At 33.2% G+C, this 14,796-nt stretch overlaps 1 pseudogene; it reads left to right on the top strand.

Annotated features, from left to right (window-relative positions):
• The first annotated feature begins 3,458 nt into the window (after window positions 1–3,458).
• LOC118554594 (large ribosomal subunit protein eL8 pseudogene) lies at window positions 3,459–4,069 on the top strand (annotated as a pseudogene).
• The last annotated feature ends 10,727 nt before the right edge of the window (window positions 4,070–14,796 follow it).

The raw sequence follows: 14,796 nt of genomic DNA, 5'->3' as shown, positions 1-14,796 counted from the left end.
GGAAAACCTTACTCTGAAAGGTTCAGTGAATCAAGTACATATATAAATTCTCAGTCTTAAAAGGCTCTTGAGTGACTCAATACTTTTTCTCACTAGCCTTGCCTCTTATTAAGAAAATCATCAGTTTTTTCATAAGCTTATCTCTAATTTTATATAATACCTGGGACTCTCAATGTTATCTCAATGAAAACACCAAACCCACAAATAACTCATATTTGAATAATGACTGACATGCATGGGGGTTTATTATGTTCCAGGCACATTTCTATGTATTTTACCTATATATCTAATCACAATGGTGGTCAAGAGCTTTCTTGTTGACCATTTATTGCATCCAGCTGGAGGTTAAAGTAAAATCTCTCTTTTGTCTTAAAGCCACTTTTCCTATCCACAATCTATTGGTTAAATTATATCCCCACTTGGTAACTAAGAATTGGGAAATGATCCAACTCATTGATATGTTACTAAATGAAAATAGATCACAGGAGATAATTTTGGTGCTTAGGTTTGAATATCCTGATGTATAGTGTTTTTTGCTTCATTCTATTCATTTGGAGAATGTTATAAGACACAATTGCCTGAGCCTAGATATATGGATAATAAGAAATGGTTGTTTCATTTGTACTTGATATTTAAAACATGCATATGCCACACTCATCACTACCTCTTTCTAATAGTATCAATTAAAATGTGTCCACAATGTGATGAATGGAAAAAGAAGATGCAGGGTGTGTGTGTGTGTGTGTGTGTGTGTGTGTGTGTGTGTATTCCTATATATAGGAATATTATTCAGCCATCAAAAAGAATGAAATCTTGCCATTTGCAACAATGTGGATGGAGCTAGACTGTATTATGCTAAGCAAAATAAGTCAGTCAGAGAAAGACAAATACCATTTGATTTCACTCATATGTAGAATTTAAGAAATAAAATAGGTGACATATGGGAGAGGACAAAAATAAAATAAGATGAAAACAGAGAAGGAGGCAAACCATAAGAGACTCTCAACTATAGAAAACAAACCGAGGGTTGCTGGAGGGGATCTGGGTGGGGAGTTGGGTTAAATGGGTGATGGGCATTAAGGAGGGCACTTGTGATGAGCACTGGGTATTGTATGTAAATGATGAATCACTAAATTCTACTCCCGAAACCAATACTACACTATATGTTAACTAACTTTAATTTAAATAAAATCTTGGGAGAAAAAAATGCACATATTAAAAAACAAAATAAAATGAAATAAAATGTGTCCACAATGGAAAATTTATCATGAGTTCTCCCTCGATTAGAAATGAAATAAAGATCTGACATACTGAAATGTAATAAACACAGTGTAAAATCCTACAGCAACCACAGAATCTGGAGATGCAGTTTTTAAATTTCATGCTGTTGTTAGCAGTGAGGAACTAGATGAATTATAGAAAATAACAGGGAAACAGATTCCATAGGACTAAAGATAATTGTGGGTTGAATAGGTAAAATTGTTATTTTAGAACTTTCTTAATAAAGTTATATAATACAGTTTTTGCAAACCCATGTGTAAGCATATGCTTATATATTTCAAAATGGTCTGTTTTCACATTTTTAAACATCCACATTAGTGCTATAGAAACCACAGGAATATGTCTATTATTTTCACAACCATGGCATGTTGCTTTCCCAAAACAAGGTAACAGAACACATTGCACTTAATTATAAATTATGATCCTAGCTTCATTTGATAGAAAACATCTACAGTGTGAAATATCTATATATTTTCCATTCTAATATTCTATTCAATAAAGTATATTTACAAGTCCAAAATAACTGAATTCTTTTAAGCTTTATCAATGGCAGATAAAATCAATGTGTTCATGATTCAAAAATTCATACTTAAGTAGTGTTAAGTTAGGTGGGTAATAGAAAAGTAGCACATATGCTTGACTATTCCTTTAAGACTAAGTCCATTTGAAGCATTCTAAGGTTGAGTGACCTTCAATGACTTGTATGTATAGATTATCAAATATCATAGTAGAAGTAACAGACCATGAACAGTGTCTGATTCTTTTCAAGCTAAATAGTGCAGATAATCATAATTATTTCTGGGTCTAGGGTCAAAAGAGCATTTCATCACTTTTCTGGTTTATTGAGGAATCTTTTAAAATAATAAGTAACATATCATTCTTGTCAGTAGGTTATAAAGAAATTAAATGAAGCAAATTCTGGGAGTGATTTTTAGTACCAAGTTATCCAGAGCATCTTGCCTTTCATTCTTGTCATTTAGTCTCCTAATGCAGATTTCATATTTTGGAACTACAGATTACTTCTTCAACTTATTTTATACTGTACTATAATGATATATTCCACTGGATTTTCCTCCATTCAATGTACTAAGCCATTACTGTTTTGTACAAAGTGTTAATGAGAACATTAGAACTATTATAGAAGATAAAACATAGTGTGTTTTTTTCTTTCTTTCTGTCAAGGTACACTTACTCCAGTACACTGTTACAAAAATCAAAAACTACCAGATGAAGAAAAAAGCTTCATTTGAGAAACTAATAAGTAGAGTCTAATATTAAAAATATACAATCAAGTCAAAAAATGGACAGAAGACATGAACAGACACTTCTCCGAAGAAGACATACAAATGGCTAACAGACACATGAAAAAATGTTCATCATCATTAGCCATCAGGGAAATTCAAATCCAAACCACATTGAGATACTACCTTACACCAGTTAGAATGGCAAACATTGACAAGGCAAGAAACAACAAATGTTGGAGAGGTTGTGGAGTAAGGGGAACCCTCTTACACTGCTGGTGGGAATGCAAGTTGGTGCAACCACTTTGGAAAACAGTGTGGAAGTGCCTCAAAAAATTAAAAATAGAGCTACCCTATGACCCAGCAATTGCACTCCTGGGTATTTACCCCAAAGACACAGATGTAGTGAAAAGAAGGGCCATATGCACCCCAATGTTCATAGCAGCAATGTCCACAATAGCCAAACTGTGGAAAGAGCTGAATGCCCTTCAACAGATAAATGGATAAAGAAGATGTGGTCCATATATACAATGGAATATCACTCAGCCATCAGAAATGATGAATACCCAACTTTTACATCAACATGGATGGGACTGGAGGAGATTATGCTAAGTGAAATAAGTCAAGCAAGGAAATCAATTATCATATGGTTTCACTTATTTGTGGAACATAAGGAATAGCACGGAAGACATTAGGAGAAGGAAGGGAAAAATGAAGGGGGGGAAATCAGAGGGAGAGATGAACCATGAGAGACTATGGACTCTGAGAAACAATCTGAGGGTTTTAGAGGGGAGGGGGGTGGGGGGGGATTGGTTAGCCCAGTGATGGGTATTAAGGAGGGCATGTACTGCATGGAGCACGGGGTGTTATATGAAAACAATGAATCATGCATCACAACATCAAAAAAATAAATAAAATAAAAATAAAATAAATAAAATACCTCCTGTGATTAACCAATTCACCCAGGTCTTAGACCGCCAAACAGCTATTCAACTGCTTAAGCTGGCCCACAAATACAGGCCAGAGACAAAGCAAGAGAAGAAGCAGAGATGGTTGGCTCGGGCTAAAAAGAAAGCTTCCACTAAAGGGGATGTCCCCACTAAGAGGTCGCCTCTCCTTCAAGTTGGCGTTAATACTGTCACCACCTTGGTGGAAAATAAGAAGACTCAGATGGTAGTGATTGCACATGCTGTGGATCCCATTGAGCTGGCTGTCTTCCTACCTGCCCTGTGTCATAGATGGGGGTTCCCTACCGCATTATCAAGGGGAAGGCCAGGCTGGAACATCCAGTCCACAGGAAGACCTGCATCACTGTCACCTTCATACAGGTTAACTCAGAAGACAAAGGAGCTCTGGCTAAGCAGGTGGAAGCCATCAGGACCAATGACTGACAGATATGATGAAATCCACTGTCACTGGAGAGGCAACATCCTGGGTCCAAAGTCCATGGCTCACATTGTCAAGTTGGAAAGGGCAAAGGCTAAAGAACTGGACACCAAACTGGGCTGAGTGGATGCTGTTGAATTTTCTGTACATAAAAGTAATAAAAGGTTATCCTTCAAAACAAACAAACAAAAAAAAAAAATAGAGAAAAGATACAGATTTTCAAGTAGCCCAACCTCAACTTCTGAAAGCACGTTTATTTACTTTTATGAAATAATATATTTATTCTTATAAAAATCCATGATATGAAATAAAAATTGAGAAATTTAAATCCACATGCTAAATACAAAACCCTTTCATCTACTAAGACTTAAAGTATGTAAGTCTAACAGGGCACAATTATCACCAGTCGGAGTGTAATTGGTATACCTTTACTGGAAAGCAATTTGCCAATTTATATCAAGGGCTTTAAACATATTCATAACTCTTTTATATAATAGTCTGCTTTGGGTATCTTGATTGATGAAATAATTTAAGATATGGAAATAATAAAACAATGGAAACATTTAAATATCCAGTACCACATTGGGGGAATGTCTAGATTAAACTATGATCAATAAGTGCAATTGAATATTTTAAAGGACATGGCTTAAAAGAGACATAAGGATTGGAAAATACCTTGACTACAATATTAATTTTTAAAATAAGCACAATAAAAAGGGTATATATAACAATATCAACTGTATAAAATGAATGGAAAAACTGAAGAAGATATTAAAATAATAGTGGTTGCCTTTGAATGGTGGTTAAGAACTGCGTTTTTTATTTCAAATTTTCTGTTATTTCCAAATATTTCACACTGATTACATATGACTTTTTATGAAAAAGTAAACAACTACATCAAAGCACAAGAGAGTGACAAGAGACAAAATAAACTGGGCATTATCAAAATTAACACCTTCTGTGCTTAAAAAGACCACCATTATAAAAAAGTGAAAATACAACCCACCAACTTGGGGAACATTTTTCCAAATCATATATCTGGTAAGGAGCTTGCATCTATAGTATATAAAGAACGATTACAACTCGCAGTGGTCAAACAACTCAATTATCTGAATAGACATTTCTCCAAAGAAGATATATGACTAAGACCCGAAAAATACCCAACATCATTAGCCAGCAGGAAATGTAATTTAAAAAAATGAAATACCACTTCACACTCACAGGACAGCTATAATTAAATAGAGACTTAATAAAGTGTTGGTAAAGATGTAAAGAAATTAGAATTTTTATACACTGTTTCTGGTAATGTAAAATGGTACAGCTGCCCTGGAGGATCATCTGGCAGTTCCTTAAAAATATAAACATAATTATCATTGATTCCACTCCTGAGTCTATACCCAAGAGAGTAAAAATGCACAAAAAATGCTTGTACACAAATGTTTATAGAAGCATTATTCATAATAGTCAAAAGTAGAAACAATGCAAAACCAGCCAATGATAAATAGATAAATAGATAAATAAAATGCAGTATAACCATACAATGCAATGTTATTTGCCAATAAAAAGAAATGAATTATTTTTTTTAAAGATTTTATTTATTCATCAGAGAGAGAGAAAGCACAAGCAGGGGGAGTGGCAGACAGAGGGAGAGGGAGAAGCAGGCTCACCACCAAGTAGGGAGCGTGATGTGGATCTCTATCCCAGGACCTTGGGATCATGACCTGAGCTGAAGGCAGACACTTAAACCGACTGAGCCACCCAGGTGCCCCAGAAAAGAAGTACTGACACATACTACAATATGAATGAAACTTGAAAATATTATACGAAGTGAGAGAAGCCAAGGAACACATATTGAATGATTCCATTTATATATAAAATGCCTAGGACAGGAAAATCTGTAGAGAAAGAAAACAGATTAGTGGTAGCCTAGAGCTAGGGGGGATAAGAAAATGGGAGGATGATGGCTAAGGGGTGTATGATTCCTTTTGGGGATAATAAAAATGTTCTAGAATTGTCTCTAGTAATGGAAACACAATTCTGTGAATATACTAAAACTCACCTAATTGGACGCTTTAAATGAGTATTGTATGGTATGTGTATCTCAATGAAACTCATAACAAAAACAGTAAAGTATTAACTATAAGAAAGAAATACCCACAGATGTAACAGGATAAACTGAAATATAGTAATTTTATAATAAATTTTAAAACCTAGAAATTATTTGGCAGTAGATCCTGATGGATACTTTATGTTTGGAACCCAGAAATAAGGACCTGAAGGGATAGGTAGACAGCGGTTTGTCCGCACCAGACACACAATAAGGGGAGTTACAGGAAGGAGGGGAGACCATATCAGGAGGCTACCATTAGTTACTAACTGCAGTGTTTTAATTTTATGAATTTATCTTATAATACTGATTATCCAATGCAATACATTGTCAAGTGCCCCTATTTTTTCCGCTTTATATGAAGAAAATATCTCATTAATTCTTCTTTCATTCTGGCATAAGGCATACACTCAAGAACTGTTTGTCAAAGAGTGGAAGGCAGGTGACATGAACAATTTTTCCAAGAACTGATCATGAGTTGAAATTCAGGATAATGCCACCTTAGAAGGACTGATGTGAGAATTCCAAATCATCTTGATAGTGAACCCAGGAATCAACCAGGCACAGTTGTAATAACTGTGACCCCTCTCATATATTAATTGCTTACTGGAGAACACACAATTTGCTAAGCACTTAACATATATTTCTCATTTTATATTTAACTAACCAATGGCTCAGAAATTCTCTCCAGTTTACTAACAGAGTGAAACTTAAGACATTTTACCAAGGTTTCACAGTTAGCAATGACAGAGCTCTTTTTCAAGCCCAAGTTTTTCTCATAGAAAATTCCTTGTCAAATATTAGGCTTTCACAGGGAAAAAAGACAGGGCTTGACAGAGGACAGAAAAGTAAATAACTACTTGTATTAGATATAGTGAAAACTGTATATATTGGGTCAGAAAGTACCAAGAGCTAACTTTTCACTGATCAGCTTCACTAAAGACCCAGTATTTTTCAGTCTATCTAAAGATAAGCCCATGGCCTAGAGAGGTAACGACTAACATCCCTTTCATGAGATATTTCTATTTCCCATATAATCCAGAGAAAACAATTTACCTAGAATTCACTTTGCTAGTGTCAATCCAAATCTTACTGAAGTGAAATTCATGCTTTTTTATTTGTCAGAAAAATAATTTTAGCTACAATTAAATTAATTTTAATTATTTCATAATCACTATTCCCAGTTTTATCTGATTTGATCATTATAGATAAGGATAAGATAAATGATGCAAGTTTTACAATAATTGATATATACTTCAAACGATAACCGTTTTGAGCACTATCTTCCCTTTATCTTTGAGAAATAGGCATACCAAGATTAGTCCTTCATCTTTTTTTTTTTTTAAAGATTTTATTTATTTATTTGACAGAGAGAGACACAGCGAGAGAGGGAACACAAGCAGGAGGAGAGGGAGAAGCAGGCCTCCCTCTGAGCAGGGAGCCCGATGCGGGGCTCGATTCCAGGACCCTGGGATCATGACCTGAGCTGAAGGCAGACACTTAACGACCGAGCCACCCAGGCGCCCCTATTCCTTCATCTTGTACAACATTTCTGTGTGCTAGCAGAAGTATCACTGGAAAAAAAAAAGTATTGAGGCTACATCAACATTGCTAGGTCTTCATGAGCTTTAGAGAAGTTAGCTTTGCCCATAAACAAATATGAAGAATGAGATAATTACACTAACTTGAAGGCTCACAATGTAAATTAATCTAGATAGTGATTAGTCAGATTCCTTTAGTTAGAAAGAACAATGAAATAAGCATACATTTTACAGACTGATAACATTTTCAAAACCTTATTTTGGTAGTGCTAACACAGAGCAAAGATAAAATTTCAAAATTTAACTCTTTCAACTAAATCTGTATTTTATCAGTCAAGTAACTTTTGTTAGAATAATAGTTGCCACCCATATTCTCTGAGCAATAAGTAGCCTTCTCCACACTGAGATGAATGTAAAAGTAAGTAAGACAGAGGTGTCTGGAAACAAGTGTATATTTTTCAGATTGTTAGACCATCTGGATTTTTGCAACAAGAAATCCTTTTTTTGCTTATTCTCTTGTGTTTGCCTCTAATTTTCTTTGAAATGTGAATCAAAAATCATTGACCACACAGCACTTCTTTATTCTCCATATACTTTGATTTTCTTCTCATCTTAAAATGAAAAGAGTTTCTACCAATGAATCTGGGTGCTTTTTCTTAAATATTAACTAAGTTATTTGTTATGAATCAAAAATGCCACTTGATTTCTTCTACCGTACATATCTAAATATACAAACTTATTCAATGTTTAAACTGAGAGTTAATTATGCTAAAATTAGTAGAGACATTTTTTTCAACATTGTATTCCCTCTAACAACTTAAATTACATATATAAGTCTCACTAACATTGGGACATGAACTTTGTCTGGTTTGCTACATTGACCCAGTCAGGAGATCAGAATAGATATGCTTCAAACAGATTTTACTGTTTCCTAAATGAGATCTCAAAACTTTTTACTTCACGCTGTCTCAAAGGTGGTAGGTATAGGCCATATCACATAATTACACTTCTGTCTGTTTTCCTTCACTCAATTAATATAAATTTAGTTTCTCCATATTAGGTTTTGTGTACTATATGCCTTTTTTTTTTCAAAAAAATGCATAAGCTATTTTTAAAAAGATGACCATTACAATTTCTATAGTACTATTCCTCCCTAACAAAAAACAAAGACCTCTTTATATCACTTGAAAATGATAATCATTTCACATTGCTGGACAAAGTCCATTGCATGCGTTATCTTTTGCTGTCATAACAACTTACCACAAACTTAGTGCTTTAAAACAAGACATATTCATCACTATATTTTAATCTTTTTTTATTTTTCTGATGTTGAATTGTCACAGTCCTCCCAGAAAAGTACTGCTTTGGAGAGAGATTAGTGATCTGTATGTGTGTATACATTTTATATCAATTATTTGAGTCATTCATTGTGTGAAATTTTTAACAAGATAGTAAAAGAGTGAGATATTAGCCTTAATAATATTTGAGAAAATCTGTGAGAAAGAGGAGAGCAGCTTTTCATAGTCAGAAGCTAACAAATAGCTATGACTATTTTTGCTGCAAGTTGACCTGGCATTCCCAACTAAACCAGGATGTTCTCCTGTTGAACATAAACAATTTCATAAAACACCATCAGACAAGATTATTCTCTAACTATGATGGAGCAAGACAAAAATAAGACCACTTTATAATCAAATACGAACACAAACATAAGCAATACATTGTACAAACCACAGGAATGTTCAAACAACTCCTTTCTCCGCTAAAGCAAATGACTGTTGCTTTACAAATTGCCACTTTAGACTTGCTCAGTTCTCACCATTTTCTAAACAATTAAGATATTCAATAATAGAATTACCTTTACTTCTTAATGCCATCCAATGAAAGCAAAACCCTGCTTCATTGAATCCTGCTCAAAATCTGATAGTACAATCCCAATCTCTATAACATTCTTTTGCTGAGACACTTCATGTGGCATCTTCCCTTGTTGTAAGGAATCAAAAATCCAATACTGTTCTAGTATAGGTGTTTTCCTGAGGGTTGTGGTTGCCAAATACCAATTTCTTCCACTTACTATTACCTACCTATGCATAATTTGATGTTTTATAGGACTATAAGAAAGTGAGAATGAATAATAAATTTATGATATGGAGTTCCTTTTGATAAAGTATATAGATATATTTCCTCCATTATTTTCAGTTTATTTTGGTATAGATATGTAGATTTTAGGTATATGGATGGATGATAGATGATATATGACAGAGGGAGATAGGTAGATGGGTAGATGATAGATAGATAGAAATATTACCTGTGTTAGAAAATATACTACCACCAAAATTACTTTGTTAGCAATTTTGACTATTTTAATTGACAATATTCAGCATTAAGCCTTGAACATCCCTACAACTAGTTTGTAATATCTACCACAATAATTTTTTCATTATTTTTATACTCGCTGTATCTTAACTGAATTTTTATTTGCATATATCGGGTGACCAATTTAGGCTTACTTAGGCGTACATACATGTTGGCTTTTGATAATGTAATGAATTTACGTGCCTGAATTTATTCTACTTTCACACATTGATTTGCTTAGATTAATGGCTGACATTCAAAATGTTCTTTTACATCAGTGAAAGACATTTTGAGTTTTATGAAAGTACTGTGGAGAAAGACAACTTTATTTTACCTGTGGATTTCCCAAGGACTAAGCCTCCCATCACCCACCTGTTTTTCTAGTTACTACTGAAGTTTATAAGTCAAGGACTAGAAATGTTGTTTGGTCCTTTTTTAAAAGGATTAAAAAAAAAAAGGATTTCATTTTTGCCTGATCCAGAATACAAATATAATAGTTTTCCTATGTTAATAAATAATAAGAAAAAGTAAACAATGTTAGTGTACCTTATTCATTAGGAAGGGAAAACACTAACCATGAGAGATGAGCAAGGAACAATATAGAAATGTTTAAGGTAATTAGATGGTAGAAAGGACATATTTGGGGCATATTTGAGCTATTTCCCTTCACCTCCATCAAAAATTATGAGCTTTTAGAGGGCAGAGACAAATTTTTCTAATCTTCAAGTATTATGGTGAATTTATTTCAGGTAGAGGATGCATGAAACAGATTGAACTGCAAAATATAATGAAAAGTGGAAAAAAAAGATTTTCTATTCATGTTAAAATGCAATTGTCATTAAATAACTATCCTCTTTGTAGGCTCTTCTGTAAAATTAAGGATTCACTGAATTCATATTAATTCTTAGTCATAACATCTGCATATTTATGTCTACTTTTCCATTTCTGTCCTTTTATCTGTAGATGGCAAGTTCTATAATTGATGAGTTAAGGATTGATACAGTGAGAGGGAGAAGATAATATTTATTTCAGACAAGGAATATTGTGACTGAATTTGGAAATGGCAAACTGGGGATGATCTTCTCAGTACTACATTGGATCTGTTACTAATTATGTGACTTTTTACAATTCATTGAAGATCTGTGGATCTAGAATCCCCACTTATAAAATGAGAATAAAAGTATGTTTAGTGTTCAATGTTGAACACAATGAGGATATATAATAAAATATTACATAACACTATATGATATAGAAACACACTTAGGCAACATATTTTAAAATATTTTTCAATCTTGTACTTTTTCTATTAAAATTTTTACATATTTTGAATATTTTCTCATCAACTGTAAGTACAAATTTGTGTTGATGTATTTTTTAATACATCCATGAGTGGTTTTTTAGAATAAAAAATAAAGCCACATAGGAGAGGCTTTCAAGAAACTGTGCATAACACTTTCTCTTCATTAACAAATGTATCTTACTCCAAGATGAGATGTGAGTTGTTCTTACATTAGCAGAAAATTAAAGATATTTATATATTTATCATTATTGATTTAATAATTCAAATTTGGCATTCTTTCCTCTTGGAGAAGAGAGAAGGGCCCAGTAGACTAGAATTTAAATAGGGCATAAAAATAGTTTTACCAATGTAAAATGCAAGATTAATCACTGTTAGAGACCTAAGAATTGAGCAATCTGAAAGAAGAACATGTATCATTTCCTAATGTTCTTTGCAAAGAGAATAATCTAGTCCTATTCAACTTTCATTTGATCAGGCATTTAAGAAGGAATATATGAAATACTACACTGAAAAAATATTCATATTTTGGACTTGGCTTTTTCATAACAGCTTAAGAAAAGAATAGATCATTTATTCCTGAGGAGTAAATGGGCAGGGTAATTGAAGTTATAAGAAATAGACAAAGGTTATCTAGAACTAAGTCCTTGGTAAGATACGTTCTCACACTAACCAGAACTTTGAAAAAATAAAAACATAAATAAAAGATTTAAGTGAATTCTTCCAGTATTCAGGAGTGAAGCAAAAAGGTTTTACTTAGTGAGATAAATACTATGCAGACAATTCCAAAATTCTTGGTCAACATATATTTGCAGATATATTGAGAAAACAGGTACATGATTATGGAAAATGCAGGGCTTTTTTTCTAATAAGTCCAGCTGCATGAATACTCACTATACATATATTTAAAAATACAAATTAGACTTTTTTATTATAATTTTTGTCTATATTTTTTAGTATAGTTTATACACAATATTACATTAGTTTTGATTAGACAAGTTTATACATTATGCGATATTCACAAGTATAGCTACCATCTGTCCCATTATATCACTATAATATTGACTGTATTCCTGTGACTCACTCATTCCATAACTGGAGGCCTGTTTCTTCCCCTCCCTTTCACCCTGTGCCCCACCTCTGGCAACCATCAGTTTGTAATCTGTATTTGCAGTTCTGATTCTGCTTTTTGTTTGCTCATTATTTTTAGATTCCATGCATAAGTGGAGTCATATGATATCTTTCTCAGTCTGACTTATTTCACTTAGCATAATACCCTCTAGGTCCATCCATGTTGTCAAAAATGGCACAATCTCATATTTTTTAATGGCTATATAATATTTATAGTGTATATATACCACATTTTTTATCCATTTGTCTATTGATGGACACTTTGGTTGTTTCCATGTTTTGGCTATTTTAAATAATGCTGCAATAAACATAGGGGTGCTTATATCTTTCTGAGTTAGTGTTTTCACTTTCCTGGGTAAATACCCAATAGTGGAATTATTTGATCATATAGTATTTCTGTTTTTAACTTTTTGAGGAACCTCCATACTGTTTTACAAAGTGGCTATTTCAATTTACATTCCTACCAACAATGCACAAAGGTTCCTTTTTCTCCACATCTTCATCAAAACTTGTTGTTTCTTGTCTTCTTGATTTAACCATTCTAGGTATGAGGTGTGAGGTGATATCTTATTGTGGTTTTGATTTGCATTTTCGTGATGTTGAGCATCTTTTCATGTGTCTGTTGGCCATCTGTATGTCTTCTTTGGAAAAATGTCTATTCAGGTTCTCTGCCCATTTTTTTTAATTGAATTGTTTGGCTTTTAGGTGTTGAGTTTTATAAGTTGTTTTTTTTTTTAAGATTTATTCATTTATTTTAGAAAGGGAGAGAGAGAGAGCATGAGCAGAGGGGAGAGGTGGGGGGAGAGAAAGAGAAAGAGAGATAGAATTTCCAGCAGACTCCCCACTGAACATGGAGCCAGACATGGGGCTCAATCCCACAACCCCAAGATCACTACTGAGCCAAAATCAAGTCAGACACTCAACTGACTGAGCCACCCGGGTGCCCCTAGTTGTGTAAGTTCTTTATATATTTTGGGTATTAACCTCTTATTGGAATATCATTTGTAAATATCTTCTCCCATTCAGTAGGTTGTCTTTTCATTTTCTTAATGGTTTTCTTTGCTGTACAAAAGCTTTTTATTTTGATATAGTCCCAATAGTTTATTTTTGTTCTCTCTCCCTCAAATAAATAAATAAAATCTTAAAAAAATTGTCTGTCAAAAAAGATGTTGCTTGGTTATTGAAACAAAGAAAAAGGGAAGCAAAAAGGCAAATGAAATTAATTTATATTTATTTATTTTTGTTTTTGTTTCCATGGCCTGAGGAGACATAGCTAGAAAAATGTTGCTATACCTGATGTCAGAGAAATTACTGCCTGTGTTCTTTTCTAGGATTTTTATGGTTTCAGGTCTCATGTTCAGGTCTTTAATTAATTTTGAGTTTATTTTTGTGCACGGTGTTAGAAAGTGGTTCAGTTTCATTTTTTTTTTTCCATGTAGCTGTTCAGTTTTCCCAGCACCATTTATCGGAAAGACTGTCTTTTCTCCATTGCATATTCTTGCCTCCTTTTGTCAGAGATGAATTGACCATATAAATGTGGGTTTATTTCTGGGGTCTCTAACCTGTTCCATTGATCTATATGTCTATTTTTATGCCAGGATTATATTGTTTTGATTACTACAGATTTGTCATTAATGATTTCTTCCTTTCTATTTTTCTTTGTTTTCTCTCTGTAACTCATACTATTTGGACATTGATAGAGAACTAATTATTATACCTTTTATTTCCTATTTTCCATATTCTTCTTCCTAGATTTCCTCAATTTATTCTCTAAACTTCCTTGAGTTTTTAATTTATATCATTTTAATTCTAATTTTGAAAAGCTTACTTTTATGTTCCAGATACTCTTTTTCAATAGCAACCTTTTCTTGTTCAGGAATGCAGTAAATTCTTTTATCTCTCAAAAATATTAAAGATTTAACATATCTACATAATTTTTGTTTCTTCCAAGTGCCTTTCTGGTTGATTCCACAGATATATGATGATACTTTACCATGTGCTCATATTTTAAGGGAAAGACACTGAAAATTGGGTTGAAGGTTCTGTGGCCATGAGTAAGACTTATCTACTATGGAGTTTAGCATAGGGTGATCTGGCTGAGCTTTGTCATTGAATACAGACCAATTTAAATATATTTAGGTATCATCTTGAGCTATTCAGATTTCCTAGAAAAGATGCTTCCACTCTCCTGCCTGAAGGGTTTAAGTCTGGTTGATAATATCCTGTAAGCCCAAAGAGGAAGAAAACAGGAATATCAACACTTAGAAAGTAAATTCTCATTAAATTCAATGGCACTTGACTTTTCCTAAATTAGAGGTCTTATTTTTTATTTTTTCTATGGTAATTTTTCTACTTTTCCCATATGGAAATGAAGAGCCACCTGCAGTAAGCTATAAAATCTACACTTAAAAATTTAATAAGCAATATCTCCTACAAAAAAGTATAACATTTTAATTC

This window comes from Halichoerus grypus, chromosome 4, assembly GCF_964656455.1.
Source record: "Halichoerus grypus chromosome 4, mHalGry1.hap1.1, whole genome shotgun sequence".
NCBI lineage: Eukaryota > Metazoa > Chordata > Mammalia > Carnivora > Phocidae > Halichoerus > Halichoerus grypus.
This window is presented reverse-complemented; position numbering and strand designations above follow the sequence as displayed.